The sequence below is a fragment of the Vulpes lagopus genome, chromosome 23 (genome assembly GCF_018345385.1).
Source record: "Vulpes lagopus strain Blue_001 chromosome 23, ASM1834538v1, whole genome shotgun sequence".
NCBI lineage: Eukaryota > Metazoa > Chordata > Mammalia > Carnivora > Canidae > Vulpes > Vulpes lagopus.
This window is the reverse complement of record NC_054846.1, coordinates 51,301,017-51,318,847: the sequence shown is the minus strand read 5'-3', so window position 1 is coordinate 51,318,847 and position 17,831 is coordinate 51,301,017. Positions and strand designations below refer to the sequence as shown.

General features: G+C 49.0%; 1 long non-coding RNA gene across 5 annotated transcripts in view; it reads right to left on the bottom strand.

Annotated features, from left to right (window-relative positions):
• Nucleotides 1–6,495: 6,495 nt before the first annotated feature.
• Nucleotides 6,496–17,831, bottom strand: part of LOC121481210 — a 32,338-nt gene continuing 21,002 nt past the window's right edge. For 3 of the 5 annotated variants that reach the window (XR_005985222.1, XR_005985223.1, XR_005985225.1), the window contains 3 exons: nucleotides 11,332–11,503; nucleotides 10,191–10,272; nucleotides 6,496–8,133 (listed from right to left, as the gene is read on the bottom strand). This is a non-coding gene — a long non-coding RNA (uncharacterized LOC121481210). The remainder of the gene's footprint in view (nucleotides 8,134–10,190; nucleotides 10,273–11,331; nucleotides 11,504–17,831) is intronic. The other 2 variants (XR_005985224.1, XR_005985226.1) reach the window with 1 other exon arrangement.

The window sequence follows — 17,831 nt, the reverse complement described above, 5'->3', positions numbered from 1 at the left end:
GAGAGACACACACAGAGAGAGGCAGAGACACAGGCAGAGGGAGAAGCAGGCTCCATGCAGGGAGCCCGACGTGGGACTCGATCCCAGGACCCCAAGATCATGACCTGAGCTTCGAAGGCAGATGCTCAACTGCTGAGCCACCCAGGCGTCCCTCAAATAAATTCTTGCAGCGTCATGCTAGGTCAGATTTGGTGCTCCGGCACTGGGGAGATAGAAAAGAGAAACAGAGTCCCGGCTGTCAGAGTCCATGACCGAATGAGGGACCCAGGAGTAGCAGGAAGATGCTGCGGGAGCACGGCGGGGAGGCCTCCCCATGGAGAAGAGGCGGTGGGTGGGGAAGGGGAGCAGCTGAGTGAAGAGTGCACGTGTGGGGAACGTTTGGAGAGCCCTACAGAATCCACTGGGGTTGCCACAGGGTGAGCGGAGGTCGTGCTCGCGGGGGCGGCTGGAAAGACGGTTGGTATTTGGGTCACGACAGGTCGTGTTATTTCGCCGGGGCTGTCCTAAGACAGTACCACAGCCAGGTGGCTAAGACTACAGACGCTGCCATCTCACAGTTCTGGAGGATGAAGTCCTGAATCAGGCTGTTGGTAGGGCCGGGCTCCCTTCAGAGCCTCCAGGGGAAGGTCCTTCCTTGCCTTTTCCCCCTCCCTGTGGCCCCAGGTACTCCTCGGCTCGGGGACGCACAATGCCAGTGTCAGCCCCCACCTTTATGCGGCCGTCCTCCCTCTGTGTTTGGGTCTGTGCCCAGATTTCCCCTATTTATGAGGACACTGGCCCTAGTGGATTAAGGGCCCAGCCTCTTCTAATGTGACCTCAGCTTAACCAGTTACATTTCAACAACCCCATTCCCCAATGAGGTCATATGCAGAGGTGCAGGGGTTAGAGCTTCAACGCTGCTTTTGCGGGGACACAACTCAACTCATAACCCAAGTTGCAGAAGGCACTGGTAGGAGCAGAAAGTTGACTCTGCAGGTGAAGGGGAGACACTGACGGCTGTAAGCGATGGGGTGGTTTTCTTTCGGAGTAGGCTTGTTTTGTTTAAAGAGTCCTCTGGATCCATCAACTGTGAGCGTGACCAAAGCTCGGAAGCCCCGTTAGGTAAAATCCTAGTTGTAATAACGCACGTGAGTCGTGACCATACTGGAAGTTTGATGGGAGCAGAAGAGTCAGTGGTAGGGCTAGAGGCTGAGAGTCTGATGGGAAGAATGACGTGACTCCTGGGGTTGGGAGAGAGAGGTTCCCACAAGTGGGAGTCTAGTCCTGGCTCTGACGTCCTCCAGCTGCACGACCTTGGATGAGATGTCTTATCTTTCCGAACCACAGTCACCTCGTAAGTTAAAAACCCGCAAGTGGTTCCTGACTGAGGAACTGCGCTCAAGGAGGCAAAGCCGGTCGGCAGGGAAATGGGTTGTTTGGGACAAGTGGCATTCGGGTGGTCTGGTCAGAAATGTGCAAGAGCCGGTGGGTGTGAGGGTCTAAAATTCATGGAGGTGCTTCCCTCTAGAGTTGCAGATTTAGAAGCTGTAAAGACCCAGATGCGCACAGAAGCAGGGAAAGGCGGGGGGCCGGGGGGGGGGGGGAGGCACAGCATGAAGCCCATATAGAGTGGGAAGAGCAGAGGACCCAAGACAGAAGCCTGAGGAAGCTGGCACATACGGGGTTAAAAGAGCAGGGGCTCTGGATTGGCCTGAGCAAGCACCATCCCAGGTAGGTGCAAAGAACAGCAGCCCAGCTCTGACTTCTCAGCCTCCCCACACCCAGACCTAAGCAGCCTCACACCACTGCTGCGCTTACAGCCTTGGTGACAGGGCCCCCACACCTTTGCTGGACGCTTAGCATGCTCAGTGTGTGTGTGTGTCTGTGTGTGTGTGGACTCTTCCCCACCTCCTTGAGGGCATTACGGATCCCCTCCTCTTGGATCTCCCACAGCTTCCCTGAAAAGAATTTCACACAAGGCCAGTGCTTACTGCCAAATACGTCGCTCAGTGTAAGTAGATAAAGCACCATCGAACTAATAGGTATTTGGTACCTATTATGGATAAAGTTCCCTACAGTGACCTAAAGCAGAGCCCCAAATAAAACAGGTACTCACTAAATGTTGACAGAAGGCAGGCAGGAAGAGGGGCCGGAGGAGGCAGCGGCTACATCAGGGATATTTAAAATAATAACAGGGGCACCTGGGTGGCTCAGTCGGTTAAGGTCTGGCTCTTGATTTTGGCTCAGGTCATGATCTCAGGGTCGTGGGATCAAGCCCTGGGCCGGGCTCCTTGCTCAGCACAGGGTCTGCTTCTCCCTCTCCCTCTGCTCCCCCCTCCCCCCCATGCTCTCCTCTCTCTCTCTCTCTCTTTCTCTCTCTCTCTCGGTCTCTCAAATAAATAAAATCTTTAGGAAATAAAATAATAAATTAAAAAAATAGAACAGTAACAGTGAGAGGCTGCACAGGAGGCTGTAGGCTCTGAGCGCGAGGATGGCTAGATCCTGACCCAGCTCGCAGGACCCCATGGCGTTCACAACGGCTTCCGAGCCCCCCTGCCCTTCTCTAAAGTGGGGAGTTTAGGTTACTGGTCTTCGGGGGTCTCGTCCTCCAGCTGGAGTCCAGCTTGACGGTGCTGCAAGTCAGAGTGGGTACACTTTCCTACCGCAACATGTGGCAATGCCTACACTGTCCCATGCACACATTACTGCGGTCTCACACAGAGGAGGAAACTGAGGGCCAGGGAAGCTCAAACTGCCCAAGGGCTCAGAGGAGAGGGAGGAAGAGGGAGGTACCTGAGCAGGAGGCATGGAGAGCCCGGGGCAGGGGCGGGGGCAGTGTTGCCAGCTAAGTCAGGACGTGGCTTCCGGAGCCCTGCTGCCCCCGAGTGAAGCCTCATTCAGGCAAAAGCATGTTTCACACATTTTTGAATTATTTTGGACTTAGACTTGTTCCAAAAGCAGCTAAAGGCACTGACTCAGGGTAGGGTCCTTCCTGTAGCATCCCCCCCTCCCCCCAAAAAGTGTTCTCAGATCCCTGGGCTAGTGAGGCAAGGACTGACCTAGCCACAGAGAGCTGCGGTGGGCAGGACCCCGACCTTGGGCAAGTTCCCCCCTGGCCTTAGTCTCCTCATTAGTCCTTTGTCAGTGGGCCCCAAGGTCCCTGTCACTTGGACATGCTGTAAAGCCTCTTACTCTCTGACTTGCAGGAGTACAGGAGGGTGGCCTGACCTGCACACTTACACACTTCATGCTCGCGTGTGGCTGCCATTCTCGGAATACGCTATGGTGTATTCCAGGTGTAGCTTCCTGCAGCAGGCTGAATCATAATTACCAGCAGAGCTTTCAAAAAACGCATATTCCCCAGGCCTCAGCCCAAACCCAAAGCAGCAGAATGCCGGGGATGGGGCCCGGGCATCTGCGTTGTTAGAAACCTGCCAAGGGATTCTCGTGCCATCTGCAGAATGGGCTTTATGCCTGCCTCACCTGCATTTCAGACACGGCCCCTGCCACCTGGGGAACACAGCAGGTGCTGCAGGGACCCTACAGGTCACGAAGCACATTGAAGAGGGTAGGGTAGAACAGGACTCTGAAGATTTCTAATCTGGGAGACCGGCCATCAGACAGACCTGGGCTTGACTACTTGCCCTCTGCCCTCCGGCCGTGTATCCAGAGGTGTACCTCGAAAACCCGGGCAGGGAGCTTGTGTCAAATGTGGGTTCTCTCCAGGAATAGCAAAAAACGTTCCCCTCCTTTCTCCTGTGAATAGGAAGAGTAGTTTGGCTAAGTAAGATATGTTTCTTGGGGTGGAGATAGGTGACAAGGGAGGAGACAGAGAAAAAAGAAATGCTTATATTTGGGTTCATTCAGACTCATTGTTCAGGAGCAGAAGGGGACCTACCAAGTAATAGAGGCTGGACAGGGATACAGCACACTCATGATAGAGTACACCATGTGCCAGGTACTCATGGAGGGTTTATATAACACCTGCAACCTCACAACCTCACAACAGCCCTCTGCAGTCTGAATATTCATGTGCCCCCAAAATCCATACGTGGAAATACTAACCCCCGAAGGTGATGGGATTAGTTGGTGGGACCTTTGGGAAGTGACTAGGTCTTAAGGGTGGAGCCCTCCTACATGACATTGGTGCTTTTATAAAGGGAGCTCCAAAGGGAACCCTAGAGTCCTCTGCCACGTGAGGATACAGCAAAAGGTCCCACCCAGAAGGGGGTCCTCACCCAGCAGGGCTGGCACCCTGATCTCAGACTTCCAGCCTCAGCTGTGAGCAGCTGTGTCCGCTGTGTACAGGCCATCAAGCCTGCGCTATTGCATTAGAGAAGCCTGAACAGGCTAAGACAATTGCTACCCCCCATTCTACATAAGGAGAGTAAAGCACCGAGAGGTTAAGTGGCTTGTCCAAGGCACCTTAGCATCATAAAGTGCACCTGCTGGACGCCTCTCACCTGGACATGGTTCCGTGAGCCGCGATCAACATTTCACCTGCTGACAATTAATATTTGCCCACAGTGCCCCTTTCTTCATCCACCTCCATGGCAGCAGGTGAGCTGTTCTGGTGGCACTAGGAGATGGGTTGACAAAATGGCCTGGGGAAATGGACGAAACCCCGAACATAGGCAAAATGTGTGGAAAGCATCATGAGTGAGAGCAGTGAAGGCAAGCAGAATGGGTTTTCCCTAGATGGGAGTGATGAGTGAAATCGCTACAATCAGCATCTCAGATCCGAAATTTCTGGGCTCTGTATTTAGGCGAGTTGATGGTGCCTCTGTGTACCTCCTGTGCAAAGTAGAGGAAATAAAACAGTAACTATCTCATAGGTCGTGCAGAGCAAATGAAATAATGTGCATACAGTGCCTGGCACACCGTCTGCCTCGGTATTTGGTAGCTACTGTTGGCAGATCGGAGGTAACCGGTTGAGCGTCAGTTCATCGAGGGTATAAACACAGATCAAGTTACTCCCCCCAGAGCTCCCAGGCCAGTCTCTGAGTCTGCTAACAGTGTCCCCAGGGGATCCCACGGCTTCCCCACCAGCAGCAACTACTCCAAGCTCAGCCCGATTCATGACTTCGATGTCACACCCAGGTTCACTCTCGTTTCTTCTCCTCCCTTCAGAGTTGGCCACACTTGTAACTAGTTTGAGGGGGGCTTGATCTTACCTTTTACCCCTCCTTTTTTCTTTTCTGGGCCTTGTGCCCCTCATGAGGAGGGGAGAGGGAGAACAAAAGGGCTAGCAGAGGTCACCATAAATAAGTGGCTGCTTGTCACTGGTGGAAAGCAGGCCTGTCCTCACAATGGCTTGATCTGCTTGCCTCTGCTCTGGTAGCTTCTGGGTTCGGGCTGGTTTCCTATTAGTGTGGCCCGTGGAGTGAGCTGTTCTTGGAGGGCAAGGCTGGTCTCCTGCCAGCCTCTCTCATCACTGAGGACCTCACAGAGAAGAGCAGCCATGTGTCCCTTTGTACAATGAGCAATCTCTACTCCCAACTTTCTCTGTCTGGACGTCATCTTACCTGGTCCGAATGAGCTCCTACCTTCTCTTGTAATTTCTGTTCCTCATTATAATGGAGCCCAGAGAAACATGGAGGTCTTCTTCTACACTCTCCAAAGGCTAACGGTAAGTCGGTGATGTGGACACATAGCAGAGCATTTTCTTTTTCCCAGAAAAACTTCATGAGAGTACCACTCCCTTCAGAAGTGGGTTGCTCTGCCAAGCTTCAGACATCAGAAATCTACGGTGAGAAGCAAGTGCCAGATTTCCATTTTGGCCCAAGATAAAATTACAGGCACTAGACTTACCCTCCTGTCTGAAACAAACAAACAAACAAACAAACAGAAACAAACTGTAAAAAACAACATAAGATCAGAGTCCAGAAACTGACCCACACATTTATGGACAATTGATTTTTTTGACAAAGATCAAAGGCAATTCAGTGGAGAAAGAAGAGTCTTTTCAACAATGCTGTTGGAACAATTAGATTTGCATGAGCAAAAAGGGGGGGTTCAATCCATAATTCATACCATATATGAAAAATTATTTCAAAATGTGTTATAGGCCAAAATACAAATCATAAAGCTATCACACTTCTCAGAAGAAAATGTAGGAGAAAAATCTTTGGACTTTAGGTTAGGCAAAGTTTTTTAGATTCAACATCAAAGTACAACTCATAAAAGGAAACTCTAATCAATTAGACTTTTGCAAAACTTCAAATTTCTGCACCTCAGAAGAAGACTCTTAAGGGAGTGAACAGACCAGCAATAGACTAGGTGACAGTATTTGCAGAGCATATATTTGATAAAGACTTAAATCCAGGGGATCCTTGGGTGGCTCAGTGGTTTAGCGCCTGCCTTTGGCCCAGGGCGTGATCCTGGAGTCCCGGGATCGAGTCCCGTGTCGGACTCCCGGCATGGAGCCTGCTTCTCCCTCCTCCTGTGTCTCTGCCTCTCTCTCTCTCTATGTCTATCATAAATAATAAATAAATAAATATTTAAAAAAGACTTAAATCCAAAATCTATAAAGAACTGTCAAAACTCAATAAAAAGAAAACAAGCAATCCAATAAAAAAAATGGACAAAATATTTGAAAAGACAGTTCACCAAAGACGATATAGAGATGGTGAATAGACATTAGCAAAATAAAAACCTCGGTGTGGCTCTACTTCACATCTATGAAAACGGCTATAATTAAAAAGACTGATCATGCTGAATGTTGGCAAGGACGCGGAGAAAAGGGAATTCTCACACATTGCTGGTGAGAAGGGAAAGTGGCAGAAACACTTCAGAAACAGTTTGACAGTTTCTTAAAATGTAAGGCTACCGTACGATCTAACCGTTCCACCGAAAACATATGAAAGCATATGTCCATATGAAGACTTGTGCACAAACGGACATCACAGCTCTCTTTGTAATAGCTGAAAGCTGGAAGCAACCCCAAAGTCCGTCAGCTGGTAAATGGAGGTATAAATTGTTGCGTACACATTTAGTGGAAAGCTGTCTGGCGGTAAAACAGAATGAACCAGAGAGACACGAGACCACATGGATGAATCTCAACGTATTTATGTTGAGTGAGAGAAGCCAGACACAAAAGAGTGCCTACTAGATGACTCAACTTAACTAAAACTCTAGAAAATACAAACTAAAAACAAAAAAAGAAAGAAAGAAAAAAGAAAATACAAACTAATTCTACGGTAACAGAAAGCAGATTAATGGTTGTCTGAAGAGACTGTGAAATGAGGGGGGGGAGTAATTTGCCAAGGGACAAATTTTTACAAAGGAAATTTGGGGATAATGGATCCATTCACTGTCTTCATTGTAGTGATGGCTTCATGTGTGTGAGTGTTCATATGTCAACATTTGTGAAACTGCACACTTTAGCTATGTGCAGTAGGTCGATTATACTTCAAATAAATATACTTCTGTTGAAGAAGAAGCAAGTGTCAATCTTTTGAGTTCACGGGCACCTTCAAACTCCAGGTAGATGTGAAGCTCCCCTTGAGCTTTCTCTCTAAGCTCTGCTGTACTCTGACAGCGGGTCTGGCATGGGCTTCCACATCAGGACCTCAGCAGGCATCGAACCAGGGAGTGAACCTCCAGTCCCCTCTTCCCATAGACATTCCCAGTCTCTAGGGTCTCTCAATTAAGTTAGGGGAGAAGTAGAGTGCAAGGAGTAGCCTTTCTCTGAACATTGCACTTCCCACGGTGGTTATGACAAATTTCCCCCTCTTCTGACCTAACTTCTTGTGCAAACTTGAGGGATGGGGTGCTTCAAAGGATAGGGGCGGCCAAGGGCCCAGAAAGCTTCAGGCTATATATTGAGCTAAGTCAACGAGTCTTTAATGACATTTCTCTTGGGGGAATCAAGAGCTGGGTCAGCCAGATCTTGAAGTCAGCAGAATTTTGTCCCAGGCTCTCCTCCCACATTCTTCTTCCCTCTTTCGCTCCTCCTTCCAGCTTTCAGCGTTGCTGAGTAGGGACAATAGACAACTCTTTTATGTTTGATGCTTTTCCACTTTGTATTCTTTGTAACACATAATTATTTGGCTTTCCAAAGACAATTTAAATATTCCAATCATGTACATGTCATGGCAATGAAAATAGGTTTTAATGATGCCTGCTGTAGGCTGAAGTCCTCTTCTGGACATTCTGAGAGAGATGAAGAAGGAAGAAAAAAACTTTTTAAGGATTGCATAAGAAACTCTAGTTAAGTGTTCTCTGTGAACCTTACCTTGAGTCTGTACTCTACTCACCCACAGACTGACCTCTCACTTCTCACCTGACCTGAAATTCTCTGCCTCTTCTTTGGGATTCTTCAGCATGCCCCGCATGGATGTCTGAGACCCTGGCTCCCAGCAGGGCTGGGGTGAATGTGAAATTTGACAAATCTGCCAGAGAGCATTCTTCTGGACTCCCAACTTTGTCCAAATGGGTCACATCAATCACCACAGAGACTTCCTTCTGAGGAAGTGAGGCTATGAGCCCGGTTGTTTATGACAACCTCCCGAGGACTTCCCTCTGCCAACTGGGCTCCCGAGGAGGGGAGATGGTCATTAAGCTACCCAGTTCTGCTGTGCCCTTCCTTTATAAACAAGATCCCGTTCTACAAGTGGGTACTGATGCCAAGAAAGTGGTCAGCTTGGTGGGGGAGGAGGACTAGGACAGGGAAATACGAGGCAACAGATAAGCTCACGTTAAACATTACAGCCTGGAGGAAAGTCACCTGGCTCGCTTCATAACGAAGACACGAAAGCCAGGAGAGGGAATATGTCCAAGACTATGCAGAAAGGGGGGCGGAACTGAAATGAGGAATCAAGTGTCCCACCTCCCAGTCAAGGTTTTTTCCTGCAGGCATTTTCATTTTCAAAGGAAATTTCTTAGAAACTGGGGGATTTCTTGGAACTCTGCCATTAGTAACCCTGGATATGGAAACTACTTCTTGCAAGCTCCCTCCTGGAGAACTGAGTGCTGTGATCGGGATGAAATTTCATTTTCTGGAGTTGGGTACATTCGAAACTTGCTTCCAAGTGGAAGAAGGAAGGGTCACAGCTCAGGATGCAGGTGAAGACAAAGCAGGAGGAACCCTCGTGACAACTCCCGTGAGGTCAATTTCATGACCTCCATGGTGTGGGTTAGGAACCAGAGGACCAAAGGGTTCAGGCAGCTTGTGCTTGTCAGCATCTGAACCCATGGTTGATCTGAAGGATTTCAGAAATGAAATCGACTGTCACTAGAGACTAAAATTGTACCTTTATTGGTTGAACCCATGGTTGATCTGAAGGATTTCAGAAATGAAATCGACTGTCACTAGAGACTAAAATTGTACCTTTATTGGTTAAAGTTGGAGACAAACGTGCCCTATGGCAGACACTGGACAGATGCTCAGCAAACCTGCTTCCTCCTTCTCCTGGACATCAGCTAGACTGCAGTTCCCAGCCTCAGTCACTGCCTGGGGTGATCAGGTGACTTCATTCTCGCCAGTAGACCGTGGGCAGACACATACTCTACCTGCACCCTAGGCAATAAACTCTTCTCACCTAAAATTCTCTATTCCTCTCCTTCTCCATCTGTTGGTCATATGCCCCAAGAAGGCCCTAGAACATGCTTTTTCATACTCACCACCACTGGCATTTCGGGCCAGATAATTCTGTTTTGGGGGCTGTCCTGTGTTTTGTAGGATATTTAGAGGCACCTCTGGTCTCTACCTACTAGATGCCAATAGCATCCTACTCCCCAGCGTGATGACCAAAAGTCCTCAGATACTTCCAAGTGTCTCTTGAGGGATGAAATCATCCTTGGTTGAGAACCACCAATCTGGAAGATGCCAAAGGCACACAGTGGAAGCCATTTGGGTTCAAAATGTCTACATGGAACAGAGCATCCTCCCCACATTTGTCAATAACGTGCAAGAGGGATCCCTGGGTGGCACAGCGGTTTGGCGCCTGCCTTTGGCCCAGGGCGCGATCCTGGAGACCCGGGATCGAATCCCACGTCGGGCTCCCGGTGCATGGAGACTGCTTCTCCCTCTGCCTATGTCTCTGCCTCTCTCTCTCTCTCTGTGACTATCGTAAAAAAAATAATAATAACGTGCAAGAAATTACCTTTTACTTCATAGAGCCACTGTGGTTTGGGAGCTCTTGGTTCAAAAGTTAGTTCACCCTGGCTGATAGAGTACTGCCGAATGATTCCCATAGAGACAGACTTACCAAATCAGGCCGTATAGCACCAGGGCAGGGACCACTCTGCCTACAAGGATCAGGCCCAAGAGGAACGTCACATGGTTACTTCCTGTGGGAAGATAACAAAAAAATAGTAGGGCTGAGCTCTACATGAGCCCTGCATGAGCTACGACAGAAGCTTCTGCTCTAAATCACCCATCAGCAAGTCACTTATCCCCAGGGGCAGGAAATCTGAAATATCTTTGGTGGGAGAGGCTTCTTCTTGGAAACCCCTTACCCATGAAACCAGGAGGCTCTGCCCTGGGAAACTCGAGAGCCCTCCGCCCTCCGTCTTTTCTCTACATCAGGTCTAGCTCAGTAGATTCTGCTCTGTATTCTGTGTTCTCTGTATTCTGCTCAGCACAAAACGTGGCCTATGTTCTTTCTCACTAAGGGCTTTATCTTATTTTGCTATTGCAGTCAAAGCTCAGTATTTGGCCAAAGTCAACGGTTGGTCTGAGGCTCCGCTTTGTGACCAAGGCCCAGGTTCAGCCCATCAAGGACAGGACTTGGTCTGTGACAGAAAGACAGAATGGGCTATAGAAGGCTAAACCCCACGGCCTTGCCCTGGATTTTTTTTTTTTAAGATTTTATTTATTTATTTATTCATGAGAGACACAGAGAGAAAGGCAGAGACACAGGCAGAGAGGAGAAGAAGGCTCCATGCAGGGAGCCCGATGTGGGACTCGATCCCAGGACTCCAGGATCATGCCCTGAGCCAAAGGCAGACGCTCAACCACTGAGCCACCCAGGCATCCCCTTGCCCTGGATTAACCATTGAATTTTGTCTACAGCCCCATCATGCAATTCATGTCCTTTCTCCATTGTTCTTTATATTCCCATTTACTAAATCACTCAGTGATATACTAACTGCTTTCCATAAAGCTGTCAAAGGACTGAAATCAGTGACCTCAGTCCCAGAGACCAGTGGAAGGGAAATAACTGGCTGCAAGTGGGAAAAAAAAAAAACACACATACACACAAATCTGTGTCCAGATCTGATCTGTTGCTAACTGATTGTTCCAAACTAGACAAATCACTTTCCTTCTGGAGATCTTTGTTTCCTTAATGTAGAGTAAGAGCACACTCGGCATCTCTGTTTTAGGACTTGCTGCCCAGAGAAGCTTACCTGGAGATCTTGTTTATACATCTATGGTTCATGGTAACCACGTGCTTCTGCTTTCTCCTTGCTCACGTCACTATGCCTGGCTCAGGCACTGGATGCTGTGATACTCAACACGAGTTGCACCGGCCTCCAGTGGGTCTTCTTTAGACTCTCCCCGGAGCTGCAATTTATTCCACTATGGAAGAAATCGAATTAGATGTGTTCTTAGGCCCCTTTGAGCTATGCTATGCTAGAATTTTAGGATTCTAAGGCTCTAATAATCTGTATCTTTAATATTCCAGATTCTAGTCTAAATATCTGGGAGACTGAAATTCTGGACTCCTTGGAGGTTTCAATTCTAAAGCCACAAGAGCCCAGAATTCTAAGTATAGCTTGAATTTCTCTCTCCGGGAAATAAATGCAGTTGCATCATTGGAACTGATTTCTAATGTTTTCAGATTTTCACTGTTCCTGCCTCCATATGCCCCAGATTCCTGATACTGTGGCACAGTATCTCCTGTGGTCTACTGGAAGCGGACCTTCCCGGCCTCTCACTGGGCCTTTAGTCAATGGAAACATAAAGGACAACCAAGAAAGGAGATGGATCGCCCTGCCCTGCTCTCCTGCCAGGTGTGTCTGATTACTACTGGACATTCCTTGGTCACCCCTTACTCCTCTCTCTCTCACACACACACACATATACACACACACACACACACACACACACACGAATTAGCTAGACAGGTCCAACTTTGTCTAAACCTCAGTGGTAGACAGAGGCCTAGACCCAAGCTGAGCTCCTAAGTTCTTAATAAATTATCTTTCAATATTTTATACATTTTAGGACTTTAACATTTTAATGTTTTAGTAGTTCCAGATAGCTTAGAATTCCATGTTTCTCACAATTGACAGCCTCTAAATTCCTGGATTTTAACAGATTAGGATTAAAAAATATTTAGATTCTGGAATACTGATTCTAAGATGATGGAAGATGCTAGAGTATCTCCTACCTGCACCCAGAGGCTCTGGGACAAAGGCCTTAGCCAGCCCTGAGTGGGGCTGTGGGAGGGAGTCCCAGGCCTTAGGTGTGAGCACAGGCATATGGAAAGTGTTGCAGGCCCAGGGTGGAAGGAAGAGCCCTCAAGCTTCTTCACAGAATGCCCAGAGTCACACCCTAGAGGGCTTCCCAGGCCCTTGGCAAGGCAGTGAGAACCAATTTAACAACCTCCAATCAAATGTGTTATTTATTTTACAAGTAACTATAAATAGCAAAATAAAACTGAGAGTTTATGTCCACGAGTTGGCCCCAGAGTTATTAAAGCTGCTCATGGCCATACATTTGGGGAGCTCTTCTCCCAGGGAGGAGGGTACGCCCCCGGCCTCCTGCAGGCCTGGTCCCAGCCCCGGGTCTCCTGGGGTTGGGAGTTCTGGAGGTCTGATCCCTCCCAGCCTGGCTGCAGACCCCTCTGGCTGTGGTGAGTGGAGGGGAGGCGGGGGAGGCTTCAGAGCAGTGGAAGTGATTTAGGCATGTGTCAGGAAACTGGGGCCTGGCCCGAATCTCAGATTTCATAAGAAGCCCAAGGGGCTGGCAGAAATTCTTGGCCCAACACATCCCGGAGCCAGGGGCACCATCTGTGGCCAGAAGCAGCTAAGTCCCAGCTTGGAGGAAATTGAGGGCAGAAAGGGAATTTTCTCTGCTGTGGCAGGGCTGGGCCTTCAATAGGAATGACTCCAATCAATACACTGTCCGGGGGCTGTGGCGAAGTCTTGACAGATGCTTTAGTCAACCAGTCACCTGGTTTTACAAAGCACCTACTAAGTGCCAGTCCACCTGGGAAACAGGAAAGTCTCTTGTTCTGGAAGCCTTGCATAGACTGGCGCCTCAAGGTAAAGCCCCCATGCTTAGCCTGGCCTTCCAGCCTTCTACCACTGGCCACGTCATTCCAGTCTCCCGTCTGGCCCTCTCCATGGTAAACCCCACTGCTTCCCCCAGTATCCCATATGGAGCCAGCACACCTCGGCCTGCCCTAGCTGTTCCCCAGCTGGAACGTCCCTTCCCGCTTCTGGTGCTCAGGGCCAGCTCAGGTGTCTCCTCCTCTAGAAATCCTGTTGTCGGCTCTCTGCATGGAGCCTGCTTCTCCCTCTGTCTGTTGTCTCTGCCTCTTTCTCTCTCTCTGTGTCTCTATGAATAAATAAAATCTTAAAAAAAATCCTGTTCTCTGGGTGCTTGCTTCGCACATCAATCTAAAGCACATTCTTTAAGGTTCCATTTAAATGTCAGACTCCCCATCAGACTGCACCTTTACTCACATCTGAACTGCCAGCCCCTAGCACAGGACAATATTTATTTAGGATATTTGATGACCTGGACGAGTGGGCAGCGTGGTCAAAGCGCATCTGAATAAAGTAGAAGAATCCGTGCAGATTCAGTGAAAGCAGAGTGCCATCTTTTCTTTCTTTCTTTCTTTTTTTTTTTTAAGATTATTGACATTTATTCATGAGAGAAACAGAAAGAGAGAGAGAAGCAGAGACATAGGCAGAGGGAGAAGCAGGCTCCATGCAGGGAGCCTGACATGGTACTCGATCCTGGGTCTCCAGGATCCCACTCTGGGCTGCAGGTGGTGCTAAACCGCTGAGCCACCCGGGCTGCCCGCAAAGTGCCATCTTTAGACAGCAGGAGAGACATGAAGACAGGAGGTGGCAGGCTTTTAATCTCAGCAAGGTCGCCGGCCTTTTATGGCTGGTTCCCTCCTCTGCTGAGGGGATGGCTGTAACAGGTGACTGAACCTCACTGTCCTCCTTGTAAAGCGGGGGCAGTCGGAGGCCGGAGCTGGTGCAAGCTGGTGCACGCAAGCTACTTAGGCTGTGCCTGGCGGTAAGCCCTCGAACAACGTTACCGCATGTGGCAGCCGCGGTTCACAGTAGCCGGAGCGATGGCAGCAAGGGTGGCTCCTGCGCAGGCCGTGCGGAAACCCACAGCACCTGCCGGCCAGGCTGAGATAGGCACTGGGTGGGTCGCTACTGGAAGTTGCAGCCCCCCCCCCCCACCCAACAGTAAGACTCCGTCCTGTGACCCTCGAGGGCAAAGGTCAAGGGCGTGCTGAGCCAGAGTGAGGGGAGCGCTCTCAGTGTGCTGAGGAAGCATCAGGCTGTCGGCCCTTGACGTGGTGTTTGGGCTTTGATTCCTTGTCCGTCCCAGCCCTGAGCTTCTCTCTCCCTCTCTCTCTCTCTTTCAGGGTTGGAGCAGGAATGTTTTCTTTCTCTTAGCTCTTCCTTTTCCTTCTTTTTTAAACAAGATTTTATTTATTTATTCATGAGAGACACACACAGAGAGAGAGAGAGAGAGAGAGAGAGACAGGCAGAGGGAGAAGCAGGCTCCATGCAAGGAGCCCAACGTGGGACTCGATCGTGGGTCTCCAGGATCACAACCTGGGCTGAAGGCAGCGCTAAGCCGCTGAGCCACCCGGGCTGCCCTCTCCTGGCTCTTCCTTTCCTTAAGCTTGCTTTTCCTTGTTCTCAGCCTCTCCCTTCTCTCCTACTTTCAAAAGCCGCCAAGCAGCATAGCGGACTACCAAGAACCCGGGCTGGGGAATCCGAAGGCCTGGGTGCCAGCCCCAGTTCAGCCCAAAGCTTCTGGTGTGTCCTGGGCTAATCTCTTCTCCTCCCTGAACCTATGGGCTTCTCAACAGTAAGAACATCAAGCTGCAGGTTGTTCTAAACTCCTTTTGTTCTCTACGTCTGTGTGTCTCTGTGGCAAAATTCTCTTGTGCGGAAACTGCTCTGTACCCACAGGAATCATACAGAGAACTGGGTTTCCTTCATCCCTCAGGCAACACTTACTGAGCAGAGATACACGGAGAGCCTACCAGGCATTATCCGAGGTGCTGTGGATCACGAGGCCACCAAACCAGACCGAGTCCTTGCCTGCAAAGAGCTCACATTAAAGTGGGATCCCTGGGTGGCGCAGCGGTTTGGCGCCTGCCTTCGGCCCAGGGCGTGATCCTGGAGACCCGGGGTCGAATCCCACGTCGGGATCCTGGTGCATGGAGCCTGCTTCTCCCTCTGCCTATGTCTCTGCTCTCTCTCTCTCTCTCTCTCTCTCTCTGTGTGTGACTATCATAAATAAATAAATAAATAAATAAATAATTAAAATAAAAAAAATAAAGTGGGTCTAGATTCATCAAGATAAGAAGGTTTGCACAGCAAAGGATACAGTCAACAAAACTAAAAGACAACCTACAGAATGGGAGAAGATATTTGCAAATGACATATCAGATAAAGGGCTAGTATCCAAGATCTATAAAGAACTTATTCAACTCAACAGCAAAGAAACAAACAATCCAATCATGAAATGGGAAAAAGACATGAACAGAAATCTCACAGGGGAAGACACAGACATGGCCAACACGCACAAGAGAAAATGCTCTGCATCACTTGCCATCAGGGAAATACAAATCAAAACCACAATGAGATCCCACCTCACACCAGTGAGACTGGGGAAAATTAACAAGGCAGGAAACCACAAATGTTGGAGAGGATGCGGAGAAAAGGGAACCCTCTTACACTGTTGGTGGAAATGTGAACTGGTGCAGCCACTCTGGAAAACTGTGTGGAGGTTCCTCAAAGAGTTAAAAATAGACCTGCCCTAGACCCAGCAATTGCACTGTTGGGTATTTACCCCAAAGATACAGATGCAATGAAACGTCGGGACACCTGCACCCCGATGTTTCTAGCAGCAATGTCCAAAATAGCCAAACTGTGGAAGGGGCCTCGGTGTCCATCCAAAGATGAATGGATAAAGAAGATGTGGTTTATGTATACAATGGAATATTACTCAGCCATTAGAAACGACAAATACCCACCATTTGCTTCGACGTGGATGGAACTGGAGGGTATTATGCTGAGTGAAGTAAGTCAATTGGAGAAGGACAAACATTATATGTTCTCATTCATTTGGGTAATATAAATAATAGTGAAAGGGAATACAAGGGAAGGGAGAAGAAATGCGTGGGAAATACCAGAAAGGGAGACAGAACATAAAGACTCCTAACTCTGTGAACCGAACTAGGGGTGGTGGAAGGGGAGGAGGGTGGGGGGTGGGGGTGAATGGGTGACGGGCACTGAGGGGGGCACTTGATGGGATGAGCACTGGGTGTTATTCTGTATGTTGGCAAATTGAACACCAATAAAAAATAAATTTATTATTTAAAAAAAATAAATAAAGTGGGTCTAGAGAAAGATCAAATAACCCACTGCCTCACATCATGGACCACTGAAGAAAGGACAGAATTCTTGAGTGCTGGATGCTTCATGTGGACCAGGCAGTATGCCAGATGCACAGGCCGAGGTCATCTTAGTTGGTCCACACGGTCACTTTGTGAACAGTTATTGCCATTCCTATTTTAAAGGAGAGGGACACGAGGCTAAGGGACATTCAGCAGCTTTTAGTTAACATCACCCAGCTGGATGTGATGGACACGAGTCCACCACCATGCTGAGGGTCCTCCCACACGAGCATGCTCCTCGGTCTATCATTCCCTCTCATCTGAGGCCTGGGCACACCAGGACAGTGAACCCCAGGTCCCACTTCCCAGGACAGGCACCCCAGGCAGTCCTCCAGCCTGGCTCGGGCTTCTTGGGGTGTCTGTGCTTCGGAGCCCCGCCACTCACTCCCTGTTCGCTATCTCAGTGGGGAGAGCCGTGAGATTTGTAGCTGCATCCTGCCCTCCTGGCTCATAACCCTATAAAATAGCAAGCAGCCTCAAAGGTAGAAAAAAAGGGGTACAGAACCAAAAAGTAAACACTGATGAAGATTAAAAATGACCAGTGAATCTTGGGGATTTATGTCTCATAAAGTGAGATGGCCAAGGAGGCCAGACAGGGAGCAGACAGCCCTGACGCCTCTGCCTTGTGGATAATTTATTCCAGAAAGTAGAGGCCTCTTTTGCGACTCACACAGGCCAGGGTGGTTCTCTGGGTCCTCCCAGTCCACTGTCTGCGGAGTCTGGCCCATCAGGCTGAGTCAGTTTTGTTTTCACAGACCAAACCCACACGTTTGATACTTTTTCATTGCTTTTCACGTCTATGATGTTGTCTGAGGTTCATCTTACACTCCCGGTGAGGCTGACAGGACGGAGAGCTTTATCCCCATCGGTCAGATGAGAAAATTGAAGCTGACAGAGGCTGACTCATCGGGGTCTCCCAGGGGGTCAGCACTCGGAGCTGAGCCATCGTTGGTTAATGTGACAGCCCATGTCGGGTACACACTTCCTTCCCTTCTCATCCTCTTTCCTCAACACCCAGCACACTCTCACATAAACTGTGCTCAGCCGAAAAATTAATTGAATGAGCCTCTACTGGGTAACAAAAAACTGTGGCAAACACAGAGATGAGCAAGCTGGAGGCAGATGCTAAAATTACTGAACACTAAAAAAAAAAAAATTACTGAACACTTTTCAAATATGTGGTGTTGGTGATGATAGAGGTCATGTTAATAGGGGGTTTCTCTCCAACGTAATCATCAG